General features: G+C 43.8%; 1 long non-coding RNA gene across 1 annotated transcript; it reads right to left on the bottom strand.

Moving 5' to 3' along the window:
• Positions 1 to 442: 442 nt before the first annotated feature.
• On the bottom strand, positions 443 to 5,774 carry LOC142924014 (uncharacterized). The gene is made up of 3 exons (XR_012941145.1): positions 5,696 to 5,774; positions 4,330 to 4,396; positions 443 to 922 (listed from the first exon to the last, which is right to left on the bottom strand). It is a non-coding gene; the product is annotated as an uncharacterized LOC142924014 (long non-coding RNA).
• Between the last annotated feature and the right edge of the window lie 481 nt (positions 5,775 to 6,255).

Raw genomic sequence — 6,255 nt, 5'->3', positions numbered from 1 at the left:
CTCACATGCCATTGACTTTTCCAAGACAGAGGTTATTTGTAAGCCATCAGGCTTCCATGAGAGATTAGTTCATGAGGCTATCCACATATACAAGCACAGAGACAATTTCAACCGAGAAGATGGATTCTATCTTAGCAATCATTGGAAAGATTTGATAAACCATTTCAGGTCTTAATTGATTGTTCACGCTTACAGTGACTTTCAGACAGCATACATTATAAAAAAAATTCGACTCCCCCCTCCTCTTTTCAGAATATAGATGGACTAGTCCTAAATAAACTGCCAAATCGTTGCGCGTGGCGCTAACGTTTTTATAAATAAATAAATGCGCCGTTTAAAAATAAATGTATGCAAACCAACACACCTGAAGACGACCGTTTGAGTTATGGTCGAAACGTCGTGAGAATTTTTGATTGTTTTATATATAATTTATTATTTTGTTGTTTCCCTTCAACGTGACTTTACCGAAAAAACTAAGAATATGCACTTAGTATTGTTATATGACGAGTATATAAAGAGACAGGATTGAACACAAGTTTAATATTTTTTTTTATTAAAGTATCGCCACGACTACAGTATCTTGTTCCGCCAGATTGTTATGATTCCTCTCATAAATGAACTTGCACAACACATGAACAACAGCAACAACAAAAAACCCACACAAGCCTGGGTGCAATGTATTGTTGCTACGCAGCTAGGTGGATAAACATAGCATCACACGCGGCGCTACCCATAGCCCACAGGTCGCAATCCTGCGTGAGAGAGAGAGAGAGGAGAGGCTTACACAGTGGTGGGTGCGGTAGCCTCTCTCTGCATTGAGCCTTGGCGGGCAGCCATCGCCTCCGGTGCTGGCCTAACCCCAAAAAGCTCTTCTGCATTCTTCAGCTGCTCTTTTCTTTCGACCAAAATTGTGAATGCTCTTCTAAAGTTTTGAAAAAGATAAGAAAAAAAAAGGTTAGCCCGAAGCATTTGTCGGTGTTCATGACACGAAGCGTTTCAAAATAAATGTTTAATTAGGGCACACGCAGGGATGGTAATGCAACATAGAATGTGCTGGCACAAAACGGCGCAGTGTATGCCTAACCAGCATTCGGAATGAGTGGCATGGTGAATCAAAGTTCTTGAAATTATACAGGCGATGGTATGTTATTAAACCATCACAACTTGAGGAGCTTCTTGGCGGTGATGTGGTAAACATTATTCATAGCAACTCAAATATCTATGTTGAATACTGCAATTCCTGTCTCATCATTATCAATGCAATTCCCCTGTCGGAGGCTCGTCCTTACAAGTTACACTCCTCACGGTTATGTCAAACTGCGATCCATGTTGACCCCACCGGGACTCTGTTCGCAGATTTATGGAGTCGCTCGTCACGTGACGAGCTGCTCCTATAATTCGTGAAATTCATAGTAAAAGGTTTTTGGGTTAGATCGCGTTTATTTATAAATGTGTCGTAACCCTCCACCACCCGACACGGCCAATCAGCAAAAAAAAAGTGTCACGTTGACAAAAGACAAATAATTCACTACTTCAGCCCACCGGTGTGTTGAAGAGTTAATCCACATTTACAGTTTGAGTACGACGTTTCGCTGGTAAATACTTCCAGCATCATCGGGCAATTCGCCAGAATGGTAAAGCCCTCGCTTGCTCCCGGTTTTATATAGAGCAGCAGGGTGACGTCATCACTTAACTCATCAGGTGCAGTGATTAGAGGCGGAGGGGGTAATGTAATTATATAATCGATTAGTAATCAGTCATTGGTTATGATTAGTAATGAGTTGTAGATTAGTAATTCTTTAAATCAAAATGTAATGTGTATTATTTAATAATACGCTTCCAGGCCGCACTAAGCCGGTAGCTGTCAGAGCGATTAAAGTTATTCTTGTTCCTCTCAATTTCAATGGATTCTCTAATTAGTCATTGCCAGTAATAATTAGTTTTACACACCACTGCAACATTGTCAAAATCAATTGAGTGTCCTTGTTGACAAGCATGTTCTGCCACTGCCGACAGTTGTGTTTGAGATAATTTAATATTTCTCTGATGTTCTTTTAGTCTTACGCTGATGTTACGTCCCGTCTGCCCAATGTAGCCTACGTGTTAAACTGAATTCGTGAAATATTTGCGGATTGTATGTATGTTGAACTTCTTTCGCGCCGTACGTAGCCAAACGTGCTATTTGGAGGTGCGGGATTAATGCAGTCATGTGACTTAAAACTCCCGTAATTAGTGGCATACTGTCAAATTATCGTCACGGTCCTCTGCAAGTTATAGGGTCCGCAGGGAGGTTCCCCAATTTCACTGTGGTGACCCTGGATCCAGTGATTCCAGCTCCAGTGACCCTGGCTCCTGTGACCCCAGCTCGAGTGACCTGGCTACAGTGACCCCAGCTCGAGTGACCCCAGCTCCAGTGGCTCTAGCTCGAGTGGCCCCGGCTCCAGTGGCCCCAGCTCCAGTGACCCCAGCTCCAGTGACCCCAGCTCCAGTGACCCCGGCTCCAGTGACCCTGGCTCCAGTGGCCCCGGCTCCAGTGGCCCCGGCTCCAGTGGCCCCGGCTCCAGTGGCCCCAGCTCCATTGACTCCGGTGACCCCAGCTCTAGTGACCCCAGCTCCAGTGACCCCAGCTCCAGTGACCCCAGCTCCAGTCACCCCAGCTCCAGTGACCTGGCTCCAGTGACCCTGGCTCCAGTGACTCCAGCTCCACTCCGGCTTTGGAGCCCAACATAGCCCAACTCTCTTGGGAGAAATGCTCTGCAAGGCTCTGCTCTTTGAGGATGGCCACGGCTGAGCGCTGTTCCCTTCTCATTCGCGATGCTTCGCCTCCTCCCACGTTCGAGGCACCTTCAGGCAGTGTTATCTATCCAGCTGAGGTTCTGCTCCTGCTTATAAAAGTGCTGGTGACTCACAGGGAAATGTCTGATAATTATCGATTACTGGTAAGACAAAGGGGGAACGAGCAGTCCTCGCCATGGCTATCCTGAAAGAGCAACTTTTAAGAGCGTTTCTCATTTGCCAAGCCGTGAAAAACGACATCAAAAGCTTTTTTTTCTGGATAGCCTGGCAATTCATACTTCTCCTTGCTGGTTCGTATGGGTTGGTAATGGGGGATGCTTGGGACTTCACCGGTTCAGATATCACTTCCCATTGATATTAGCCATGTGGAATCAAACTGTAATATGATAATCACTGCACGACTACTTAAAACTATTTTGTATTTGACCAGGTAAGGCCTACTGGAGCTTTTTATAGCTCTTTTCACAAGCGACCTAGGCATAAATCATAGCTCAACGAAGTAGCTTATCACGTGTAAATGTATAGCAGCCACATTCTCTATACGCGTGATGTTGATTCAAAATGTGGAGGGAAAAAACCGGAGGACCCAAAGAAAACTTCACACAGCAACAGGGAGAACTTAACTCCAAATATACAGGCATCAGGGTCGGGATCGAACTCATAACCTTCTGTATACCAGGCGGGGAAGTTAACATCTCGCCACTACAACTGCTCCAGCCCCAAATGTCAAATACTGTATACATTATTTGGGATGATAGGTTTTGGTTTGTAGATCGTATGAGTACTTCACATGCACAAATGAGCGTATGTGCGAGAGTCACCTGCTTCGTGAATTATCGGAGATCTACTGTGGCCCCGAGACAATTAAGAGTTTAAAATAATTGTATTTGACATTTATTTGCCTTTTCATAGAATATGTCAGTGCAAATGCATGGTAATAAGGGCAGAAAACATTTAACAAAAAAATTGCTCACAAAAGGAGGTTGGCTTCCACAACCTTTGTTATTCAGTTGCCCATTAGCCTTGTTAACGATTGCAATGAGTGACATTATGCTAATGGCACTATAATTTGAGACCTGCTTTGCTTCTCATACGAACGTATAAATGAAGTATAATTTTCAATACATTCATCTAAACTCTCCGGAAAAAACTTCAGAAAGTTATTGTGGGAAAATAGTTGTCCCTCCTTATTAACGCACATGTATGTGATCTCTGCGAGGCTAATTTAATGCGAGATGTTCAAATTTTTAAGCATTAAGAATGGAACTTAGTTTTGACACTTGAGTCGCTTTTTTTAAATGATGTCAGTGTTTCTGGGAGATGCAGGATACGTCTCTTGTTAACACTTTAAAACTACGGTTGAGAGTATGAACCCATTAGATCCCTCCAACCGTGATTTACATGATTCAATATGAATACAATTTAGGTATTAAGTTTACGCGACTTTTTGAGACTTATCCGATAGACAACTGGCCACATTGATCAGAGAATTGCTCAAAGTTGGTGACAAAAACCAGTGCTGAAAGGATTCACCTTGCCAGTCAAGACGCGTGCTCCCCCTCCCCCCTCATCCGGACGACGTCATTGCGCGTGACCTCACCTAGAGCCATCACACGTCACGTGCCATGCGACGTTATCCCGTTTGAAACGTAACGGACCCTGTTACAAAAAAACATCCATAGACATGAGGTTTCTTCCTCGTTTCACAATAATAATAAAGAGGGCTGTGATTTACACTCAATGGTCGAAGAGTCACAGCCAAACTGCCTTCCCCTCTCTAACGACTGTAGGATGGCGCCCATCTTCGAAAGCTGCTCTCAGCCAAGTGCTTCCCCACACAAGCGTAGGGGCAGAGTTCTCGTCTTGTTTAGAACCCCGGGCCAGTGGTAGAAGTTCCACATTCCTATGGATGTACGCTTTAGAATTTCTACAAAACGATACTCATATTAAACCAAACAACAGTGTGCTCTCTATAACACGGTAGTTGCGTTCCTGAAGAACACCGTGTTACGGAAAATTGCGTTATAATAAATAATATATAACAGTGTAAAACAGAGTCCGGGATAACACGTGAGATGCATACTCAGGCTGAACAAAGACTGAGGCGCATGGTTGGCATCTAGAAGCATCCAGCAGCATCCCACCGTGTGTGATACTACGCCAAGGCAAGCCATAAAACCACTTAATACTACTCGCGCGACCTAGTTTTGTTTACTCAATCGCGTTATATTCGATTCGCATCCGCGTTATACAAAATGTGTTCCCGAATACATGCATCGCGTTATATCGAATTCGTGTCATGAAAACACCACGTGTCATAGGAGAACAGACTGTATTTAAAAACTATTTTTTTATATTTTACCAGGTAAGGTCCACTGAGCTGTATAGCTCTTTTTCAGAAGCGACCTGCCCACAAATGATAGCTCAACGAAGTGGCTTATCGCGTGGAAATGTATAGCAACCAAATACTCTAAAAGCGTGTTTCTAAATGTGGAGGGAATAATGGGAGGACTCGGAGAATAATCCACGAAACGACGGGGAGAGAGACATGCTAATTCGAAATATACAGGCGTCAGTTTAACACGTAGGCTTATATACAGGCGTGTGGGTTGGAGTCGAACCCACAGCCTCCTGCACACCAGGTGAGGCAAGTCAAGATCTCGTCATCGCGGCTCTCCAATATATTATTGAACCTGCAAGGACAACAAATTGAGCAATTTCCCAACTGGGATTTGAACTCTCGTGTCACTGCTGCCTCTCGATCACTTTTGCTCAAACTTACTTTCATGGTGACCTAAGACAACAACATAACCACAATGCACTTCTTTGGGAAATTCTGACGGTGTTTGAATAATGCACGGAGGCGATGTGCTTTTTGTACGCATTTTTTAAAACTTACCAACACGGTGTAGAGCAGGGGTCGGCAACCTGTTGCTCCAGAGCCACATGCGGTGGCTCTTTAGCCTCCTCCCTGAGCCTCTTTGGTTACCCATTTGCATGCAGCCGTTTAAAAAAAAACGTAAATCGTAAAGATAATTGATTACCTATGGCATGGAATGGGTCACTATGGAATGTCTTGTTGATGGCAAAATGTAAAACAGTCAAACTGTATTGTCAAATAATAACTAAGGAGGTGGGGGGGGAATAAATAGATAGTTTATTCCATCACCTATTTTGTTATTTAAGTCAGAATTTGTCATCTGCTTTATACCTGCTGCTGTGCTTGTGTACAAGTAGTTCTGCGTGTGATGCGGCTCTCGAACTACTTTTTGGTCAAAGACAAAAAACAAAAAGAATGGCTCTTCTTATTTGAAAGGTTGCCTACCCCTTGTGCAGAGCAAGCGTTTGATCCAGCAGTAAATGACCACGGCACAGTAACGCATGCAAATTATAAATGTGTGTACGTGCCATTTTGGCATTCGTCATTACGAATAAGCGACGTTAAGTCAAAGGCTCTCG

The sequence above is a fragment of the Petromyzon marinus genome, chromosome 7 (genome assembly GCF_048934315.1).
Source record: "Petromyzon marinus isolate PM22_M1 ecotype Great Lakes invasive population chromosome 7, UKy_Petmar_22M1.pri1.0, whole genome shotgun sequence".
Classification (NCBI taxonomy): domain Eukaryota; kingdom Metazoa; phylum Chordata; class Hyperoartia; order Petromyzontiformes; family Petromyzontidae; genus Petromyzon; species Petromyzon marinus.
Note: the sequence above shows the minus strand (reverse complement) of the source record. Positions and strands in the feature narration are given on the sequence as shown.